Below are 10,428 nucleotides of genomic sequence, written 5' to 3'. Positions count from 1 at the left end.
GGGTGACAAATTCACGATTTGATTATGAGGCATGCGATAGTGGGGGACTCCATATATCAATTTTGGCTACCTGGCGTTCTTTAACGTGCACCCAATACACGTTTTACCATGTTGCCCCCATCGAAATAAGACCGATCGAGACGAAAGGCCTAACTGGCTCACCGCCGCGTTCACGGCCGACGGCTTTTTCGATTGGCCGGCGCTCGTCATAGAACGCTTATATTTGACAGAGCATTAACGTGACCTTAAATAAACTGGTTTTCTTGGTGTCGGTCGGTGCGAATAGCAAACGAAACGTGCTATACGTGCAAGCCAGCCGAGCGGCCTCGCTGAGGTGGTCGGTGTTTGCTTTCCGTCTGCGAGACTAAATGCGGCCGCATCGTTGCTGGCGATCACGCCAGTCGTTTAGTGCCGGGCTCTGCTTTACGGAACAGGCGAGCATTCGGAATAATTTGCTTCTGTTAAGTACTATTTCACGTGAAAACAACCTAGCCGATATCTGTGTCGCCGTAAGCGGCGATAGAAGCGACTGCCTCGGCTGGATGAGGGGACTGGCGAGGTGCCGGCCGTATACGGAGCCGCCGGCTGTGTCGGCCAGCGCAATCCCTCAGGCCATTGTCCAAGGATATCTTAGGAAGTGGTATTTCGTCCGGCGTCCAATCCGAGACCGCATTTTGCGAGAACTTTTACATCGAAGATGTTAAGGACTAGGTTCCAGGAGATAGCGTCCATGTACGCCGGAAGTAGGCAACAATCTTCTGGCGTCTCATTTTGATGCGTCTTGTTCACTTGGTATATACCAAACTTGGCATGGAAGGGTACGAATGTATGATTAAGATGACTGATAGGTCGTGAAATAACATCACATGTTCGCCAGTTAAGTCACGATTAACGATAATAAAATCCAGTGTGGCGCATACCCGCACAGGATAAGCGGGTATAAGTCAGGGAGATGCGGTTATGAACCAGGGACAAGAAAGAAACAAAGAAAATTCAGAGCCCTTCCACTACTGTGAAGATGGAAGCCAGCGAAGCTGTGACTATGGTGGGTCTGCTGTTGTGAATATTGCCATAGTGAATTTATATATTACAATTACTGGTTACATTGAGAAAGGACACCGGCGTCAAAGAGCAAGGACACCGGCGTCTTGTTTTCGCCCGGTGCGATGGCCAAGTAGTGCGTTTGCTGCGCCAATCGACCCCGTCGTCATAGACTAGCGTATGAGCCACACAGCGTTCATGGCAGCGGCACACTGCATGGCAGCGTCAGGATCCTGTGAGCTCTCTCCCGTGCTCGTGCTCTAGGCGGCTCATACCCACATATCCAACGCGAGTATGAGCCACACGGGATTTCTTTCTTACCGTCCATCTTTCTTTCTTTCCTTCTTCCTTTCTTTCTTGTCCCTGGCTGATACCGCATATCCAATGCCGGTATGCGCCACACGTGATTTTATTATCGTTAATCGTGACGTAACTGACGAGCATGTGATGTTATTGATGTCATGGCCTATCAGCCATGTTAGTCATCCGTGTTGACACCTATTCTACGGCACATGGCGCCAAACCGCCACGCACATGGAGCCGAACCGCCACGCACATGGAGCCAAACTACCACACACATGGAGTCGAAATTGTACATGCCGGTCGGTCTACGGACGTGATCTCCTGGAACATAGCCCTTAACAGCTTCGCTGTAAAAGACAGAAAGAAAGAACGAAGGTAAGAATTAATCACGTATGTGTGGCTCATACTCGCGTTGGATATGTGGGTATGAGCCGCCGAGAGCACGAGCGGAAGAGATCTCGTCGGCGTCGCGGGCGGACTTGGAGCGGCAAACGCACTACTTGGCCAAAGCGCCAGGCGAAAGCAAGACGCCGGTGTCCTTGCGCTTTGATGAACATGCCGAAGACGCTCAATATTCTTAATAATGATAATATATAAATAAACTATAGCAATATTCACTACAGCAGTCCCACCATAGTCACAGCTTCGCTGGATTCCATCTTCACAGTTGTGTCTTACCTGGACACATGCTTTTATGTGACCAGGTAAGACATATGCGATACTTTAATTTCAAGGATTAACTTCGCATGACAATCACTTAGCTTGTTTCCCTATTCATTTGTGATACTTTTTTTACACAACAAATGCCTATGTATAATGCAAGGGTTTGTTATGAATAAAGTCGTTTGACAACACACCTTATGCAGTTCAAGTACTGGTGACCACTTTATCTTGCCAGTTTTTAAAAGTCGTTTCGGCGGTAGTTGTTAGACCCTGGATCTTAACGCTTGTCTTCAGCTCCTATGGCTAAAAAATCGCCGAAATCGCTCCTTCATTTGCGCTGGCGTGAATGCCCAACTCTGCCCATTTTATTTCGCTCGCGGAAATTCATTAACCCCTTTAGGCGCGTTTATAACATCGACACTGCAATTAACGCAGCTGTGACCTTGATGGCTGTGTGTATAAATGTGCGCTACGCCATCTACACTGCTAATGAGACGTGCTTTGATGTGTATCCGCTCGCTCGAGTACAATTCAAGGCTACGCCTAATCTGGTTTCCTGACAGTTCGGTATGAAATTACAATAGTACTTTATTAACGATCCTAAGGACCCTTGTAGAATATTACACGCCACGTAAAATAATTCAGAAGACTAAGTGTCACGAAATCTTTGGTGCATAATCACTGAGCCGGTATGGAAATCCAGCTTTCGGCGAAATCCAGCCCCGGCGGCCTATTGCTTGCGGCTGTTTTAATCAACAGAAAGCTTATGAAAACTTGATTCTCTTTCGTCTTTCGGCATACTACGTTTTCTTAGTTGTAAAACTATAGAATAAGAATAACGATTGCACTCATAGAACCGCGCAAGTGCCCGCGAAACCCAGTGGCTACAGAGGTAGGCCCGGCTGCTCGTCGGCGGAGTGCCTATCGTGCGAAGGTCACTCGCTATGACAGTGCCATCTCATCTTCGTGACGTATAGCCATGGTGTAGGTCTATGCTTCGAGAACGTACAACCGGTTTAATGTTCAGTCGTATGAAGACAAAAAAGGGTGTACAGGAATAAATGCGAGACTGGATAATATACTAGCGTGTACATACTAGCAATGTACTATCAAGACACATTCTAACAAAGCAATGCAAGGATGAACAATAAAATTGGAGCAGGGGGAAACAGCCAATCACAAGAACATATTGTGTAAGTGTTTAAAAGAAGTGACAGCAATATCCGTGTCATGCATACATAAGAATTTGGTGATGAGTGTGGGAAGCTGGAATTCTAGCATTTGTTTCCCATAGTTTGTGCGGTAACAGTGCATATTACAGCGTTCAGAAGTGTTGTAAGCAGTCGTTATAACTTGAAGTTGTGTTAACGGAAATAAAATACACATAGGACTGCTCACGAGCGGCGATGCAAAAGCATTGCCGTCCCTTTAGTGAAATGCTTTCCATTGATGTTTTCGACAAGCAATAAAGTTTTTTTGATGATTCGGTGTGCGGTGTTTGCGTATACGTTCGCCACAGACCGGAAATACTCGGATCATTTTGCTGCAGAACCATTATTTTATTTCAACCTATGCGATCCTCTACGCCTTATGATAGGTATGTCGTGATTATGTCACCTTCTTCATCATCGACTTCACGTCTCACAGCTGCCGCTGAAGTAGACGCTTCAGAGTCAATCGCAGTAGAGAAAGCACCGATGAAATCCGAAGAGCAAATGACGCCCGGAAAGCAGCGCAGTCAATTTGTACACACTTGACGTGGCGTCGAGAGTCAATCCACACTGAGCCTATGAAATACGAAGAGCAAGTGACGCACAGGAGGGAGCATGCTGATTTCATACACTCACGACGTTGCACCACCTCCTCCACGTTGGCTGCGACGTGCCGTGTGCACTGATGCAAGCAATTACACCCCTTTAGCGAGCCAGAACCGTGGAGCAGCCGTGGCATCGGGGAAGCGTGCTCGTCTCGCACCCCTGACGCCCGGATGCGATTCCCACGCACATGGATATTTACCAAATTTTCTTTTTTTTTGAAATTTACCGGAAAGTCCCTGAGAAATATGACGTCAGTCCGATCATTTAGGACGTGTTCTTACTCTTTGCGGCGTGGGCCATTTTAACAGCGAAGCTGTTTCGCCTGGATGTTCGCCGTCATGCGTAACGGCGAAATGTGGGCCGATCCTGATGGCAGTGCAGAAAGCGTCCAAGCGCAATGGCACATACCCCTGTGAACTATAGCGAAGTTGCTTAAACTCGAAGATGGTCCGTCGAGTGTACGCCGCTAAACCTCCGCCTGGCGAAGACGTCACCTTGGGTCGCCGAAAAGCGTTTTGCCTTAGCTTTGCCGATCCACGGCCGGGCTCGACTGGCGCGCGCGCTCGCTTCTTACGGCCTTCTCACCCGTCGGGGAAACAATGGGAGAGTTTCTCAGCACGTTTCGCCACACGTCGGCGGTAGGGGCGCTGCGACCCTGACCCTTCCTCCCCTGCTCCGCGTGCATGCGCTTGCCTTCGCGCTCGCATGATCGTTTTCCCGCGCATTTTATTCGGTGCTCTGTCAGTGTTGTTCAGTATGCAGTAATTTGTGGGCTCCTGAAGACGGTCGTACAGCCTTTAGTACGCGCTGCCACAGCCAAGACTTGGCGCCGTTCATTGCACATCGGTATATAACTGCTGTGTGATGGTGTATTGGTGTCTTCCGTATTGCAAGTCCCATTCCGGGAAAGCACCCGGCGTTTCTTTTCACCAGTTCCCAAGCAATGAGTTTCCAGCCCGAGTTTCTAGCGCTTTTGGACAAGATATTTGTACAAGATAGCATCAACTAATAAAGGGGAATTATAAGATGGGCAGCCTAGCCCCGGGCACCAACAGCCATAACCGTTGGACAAATAAAGTTTATTCCTATCCTATCCTAACAAAGATCGTAGCCTTCTCCTCCGGATAGGCTACTCAGCAAAGACATAATTTCACTATAACTCCTTTTTCGTCACTCAGCAACTCCTTTTAAGTATTCTTTTTTTCAGCGCACAATAGTGGACTCGAACCAGCTAAAAGATGACGTCGTCTGTGCGCCAACATTAACTTCTTTCTTATCATGTTTACAGTGACATTATTTTGTTTGTACCATGTTTGCAGTGACAGTGTTTTACTTCTTTAGTGTAACGTTGCGTGTGCCCAACCTGTACGCTTTGTATTTATTCAAATACCATTTTTTTATTTACCTGTGCATTTGCTGTACATACCAATGTATTCATTATGCTTGTACCACCCTGCTAAAATCACCGCATGGTGAATGCAATATTTATAAAATAAAAATAAATAAATAAATAATAGCGTTTTTTTTTCGATAAAGCCTCCGAACACCTGCCACGCAGGAATGTACTAGAAGTACTCGAAAGAGCAGTGCAGCCCTATTTACAACGCGCTCCCATCTTGAGCTGCCCTGAAGGTGTTAACGACAGTCATGCGATACGATCCGGAAATCTAATTGCCGAGAAGTTTCTGAGAACACTCCTTGTAAATCAGTCAAACCAACTGACTGACGAAAACGACAAGCTTGCGGTCTCTGTACACAAGCCGCCAAGGAAACACTTTAGATTGTAATTGTGAATAAGAAACATTTGTGGAGCTACTGTGACTGCAAGAATTTTCGCCTGAAAGTATGGCAACCATTGTAAGTGCATACGAGCAATAAACATTTATTTTTATTCCTCAAAATGCATTTGATGGAGGATAGCTGTTCTCCCGGCGCATGCATCTTTAGTGAACTTAAAGAAGCTCGATGTATTAATACGGTTACAATGCATCCATTTATAAGAAGCCTAAATGAACCATTTACGCGTCCTCTACAATTAGGCGACTTGTTCTTGAATGCACGGTGAGGTAAGAAGAGCGCCCGGCCCAATCTTCCAGCGTTGCGCGCGCTGCAGAGCGGCTGGGAACAGCCGAGCAGGGTGGGGTCGCAGCGCCCCCCTCCACGCAGCGGCGATAGGCATGAACTAGCCCCGATGCGAAGGCCGTAAGAAGCGAGAGCGCGCGCCAGTCGAGCCCGGCCGTGGCCGATCGCACCGAGCCTCGCCACAGTTGCGTGAGCCGTGACGTCATCGTGCGCACTGCATCGCTTCGCCTCAGCCTTTCCGAGTCATGACGTCACCGCGCCGTACGGAGCGGTTGCCGCGGCTGCGCAGAGGCGGAACTAAGCTGTGACATCACTGCGCCGACCCACGGGATATACAGCTCCGCGTCGCCGCCGCGGCGACACAAAAGCCCCGCCGCCTCCGCGCTGAGCGCATCGCCGCGAAGATGGGGCGACCGAAGAAGAGCGTCACTCCCGAAGAAGAGGAAGCACGGCGCATAAGCCGCCGCGCCGCTACTCGAGAGTGAGTGAGACGACTTCGGTCCGATCTCGAGTATCGCGCCGCCGAAGCGGCGGCGAAACGTCGGCGATTCGCAGAATTTGCGGAGTTACGAGCCCGCAAAACCGAGCAAAAGCGTTTAAGCGTCCACATACTTTAATGACCGAGTGTTCGTTGCTCCTTGGGCTGTCGATGATTGCGCGGTGATCTTGCGCAAAACGTGGCCGAGTGTCGAAGCATAACCTCGCAAAAACTTGGCCGAACCAAGATAAATGTAGGTGCGGTTGCCAGCTTCGGTGTTTTCCCTGTCTTCGCACCACTAGTGTTTTTTATGGGTTTTTACGTGCCAAAACCAGCTCTGATTATGAGGCACGCCATAGTAGGGGACTCCGGAAATTTGGACCACATGGGGTTCTTTAACGTGCACCTAAATCTAAGTGCACGGGTGTTTTCGCATTTCGCCCCTATCCAAATACGGTCGCCGTGGCCGGGATTCTATCCCGCGACCACGTGCTCAGCAGCCCAACACCATAGCCACTGAGCAACCACGGTGGGTTGCACCCCTAGTGTAAAGCTGTCCCTAATTTTTTTAGTATCATCGCTTGATCACATTGGGTTTTCTGCCTCATGAGACATGTATTGCTTTCGTATTAAAAGTTCGCCTTCCTCGTTGTCCCTTACCTACAAAGGTGGCAAAATTAGAAATTATTCAGGGAAGAGACAATGAGAATACGGAGTTTCTGAAACATTACTTGTTTGTGAGAAACGTAGGAGTCCTTACAATTTAGCTTAATTATTAGTTTTTGCAACAAACTATTAATATTATCTCCTGTTATGTTTCCGAAATTAGTGTCGCGTTAACTAGTGCAGAGAAAAAATTGAATTGTTTAAAAGAACATTAACTGATAGCGGAAACACTGTACAGTGGCCGACAGTGCGGAATAACGTGTTTGTTAAATAATCAATGTGTGCGTTCCATAAGAGATGTTCCGAAAATTAAAATCTTAAAGTATTAAAGGATTGAGCAATTTTGATATATGTCATTTTAGAAAGAAAAGGTGCCACATGAAAGTGTTTGTTTCTCGGGCGGAACGTTATGGCTTTGGTCTTGTTCACATTCAGTTTCAAATTGTGTTGTATCGACCAGACTTTAATTAGCACCAGCATGTTATTTACATGGTAAGATATATCAATAACGAATTGACCGGGAAAGTACTATACAACCATTAAAATCCCATAGAATATGCAAATAGTTAAAACATTTTCAACGTATTATACGGCCCCGATTGCTTTCTTCTTGGGAAGATTCCTTTTTCTAGATTATATGGCCAAAATGTCCCTTCATATTAAAATACCATAGCTAAGCTCCGAAAAGCTCCGAAACATGCGTATAAAGCATGTTTACGCGAACCAACAATTAACGCAATGCTATTTATGTATTATAAGAAATGAAGGCCCGAGAGGGCTACCTTGTGCCACATTGGTTTCATTGTTTTTATGATGGAATTGTGCTCATTTATTTCAACAAACTGACGGCCCGTTTTTATATAGGACGGAAGTTGGAGTGATACTTCTAGAAAACCGAATCTATTTGGTGTCAAGGTTAATATTTTATAATTAACACGATCGAATAGTTTACTCTAGACTAAATTAGGTACTAAGGTTAGTAACTTTTATTCAATTATTCCTAGCTTGATGTCCTTTTGTAGTGATAAAGCGCTTAGAGTTCTTTTTTTTTCAAAATTCGTATTGGCATTCCGTTAACATGCAATGCTTAAGTGAAAAGCTATCAATGCGGATACAAATAGGTCTTTCAAGGCGTTTTAGCAGGGCTGGACGTATGGACAATGACCGGTAATTGTTAGCATCATTCTTTTCACCTGTTTTATGTATTTCTTTTACTTGTGCTATCTGTATATTCTTTAGCAATGCTCCACTGATATGGCCTGGTTATATATGCGCTTTATCACGAGCGCTCGAAGATCTATAGCGTAACATGTGCATTATTTCTAGGCCATCTGCGTCGAGGCTGTGGCGGTTTTTTATGGAAGAAAACACACTATATTAACCTCAGAAACAGATGGATGCAATAGATGCACTGACCGAGTTAGTGGCGTGATATCCGGTGCGCTGTCAGTGTCACTGCTGGCATGTACAAGGTTAACAAAAATAATGAAAAAAGTCAGCAATTTCCGCTCCAGTTATCACCTTTCCTTCTATGTTAATGGCGTCCAGTCATGCAGTGCCTGTCGCACCGCCTAATGTTTTATTTTGATCACACCTTATAGTTTTTATTTAAACATTTTCTGGTAAAAATACGGCCGTAATAGTGGTCGTTCACTATTTGCTTGCACTTATTTAATATATTTCTCAATTGCTTCATCATCAGCCTATATTTATGTCCACTGCAGGACGAAGGCCTCTCCCTGTGATCTCCAATTACCCCTGTTTCGCGCTAGCTGATTCCAACTTGCGCCTACAAATTTCGTAACTTCATCACCCAATATAGTTTTCTGCCCTCCTCGACTGCGCTTCCCTTCTCTTGGTATCCATTCTGTAACTCTAATGGACCACCGGTTATCCATCCTATGCATTACATGGCTTGCCCAGCTCCATTTCTTCCTCTTAATGTCAACTAGAATATCGGCTATCCCCGTTTGTTCTCTGATTCACACCGCTCTCTTCCTGTCTCTTAACGTTTAGCCTAACATTTTTCGTGCCATCGCTCTTTGTGTGGTCCTGAACTTGTTCTCGGGCTTCTGTGTTAACCTCCAAGTTTATGCCCCGTATGTTAGCACCGGTAGAATGCAATGATTGTTCACTTGTCTTTGCAACGACAGTGCTAAGCTCCCACTCAGAATTTGGCAATGCCTTCCGTATGCACTTCAACCCAATTTTATTGTTCTTTAAATTTCTTTCTTTTGATCAGGGTCCCCTCTAGGTAATTGACCTAGATAAGCGTACTCCTTTACAGACTGTAGAGGCTGACTGGCGATCCTAAATTATTCTTCCCTTGCCAGGCTATTGAACATTATCTTTTGTCTTCTGGAGATTAATCTCCAACCCCACTCTTACACTTTCTGGGCTAAGGTCCTTAATTATTTCCTGTAATTCGTTCCCATTGTTGATCAATAGGACATTGTCCTATGCCAAGTTTTCTTCTCACTGATTTCATGCTGCGTCAATATTTTACTTGTTACTCAATCTTTTCCACGTTATAATTTCAGATATCTCTTACATTCTTCCTGTTAATCAGTTTCGACAGTTCAGTGAATTCTATCTGGTCTCTCGAGTTTGACAGTTTCATGTTTTGCTGTTTCTTTTTTCGCTCCTTTGTTACTTGGGAGAGCTTCCCTACTGGTTGCCTTAACTAAGCAGTAGGCACTCAGTTTTCTAAAGCTGCCGCTATGAAATTGATGGTAAAGTTGAGAAAGCATCACCTGAAGTCACTACAATGAATGAGTTACTGAAACTACAAAGGCGACGTTTCTGAATAACGTTTCTGAATTTTGTAGCAATGCGTTATGTTTTATTCTATACTAGTCTTATCATCCACCGCTGACGGCCGGCTGATCCCGTTGATAACGTGAGCGGACCGTCGCTCTGACCACTGACCAAGCGCGAAAAGCGCAAAAAGGCATTGGCATCGGAAAGGTATCGCTACGAAATACCGGCCGATGTTGCACATGCGCACTCAACATGCATGCCTTCCACAGGAGTACACTTTCTACATCGAAACTGAGTAAATCAAATTGCATGTGGAGGAGGAGGAAAAACACTTATTAAGAAAAAAATTGCATGTGGTTCATTTCTAACTGCAGGTATAACTCACTGGCTGATAGCACTAAGGGCTATAGAAACAAGAAAAAAATTTACATTGGCTAGGTGCTTTCTTTAATGCAATGAAACATAACTATTTTCCGGGTACGCATTCACAAGACATCTGCACATGAACAAGTCACCGAAATACTGCAAAGCCTGACCAAGCAGACCAATAAACAGGCATTTCTGAATTTATTCCATTTGCCCTTTTCAGCACTGGCCCAATTTATGCAGTACATAAGA

This window comes from Dermacentor silvarum, chromosome 2, assembly GCF_013339745.2.
Source record: "Dermacentor silvarum isolate Dsil-2018 chromosome 2, BIME_Dsil_1.4, whole genome shotgun sequence".
NCBI lineage: Eukaryota > Metazoa > Arthropoda > Arachnida > Ixodida > Ixodidae > Dermacentor > Dermacentor silvarum.
The sequence above is the reverse complement of the archived record's forward strand: the minus strand, read 5'-3'. Positions refer to the sequence as shown.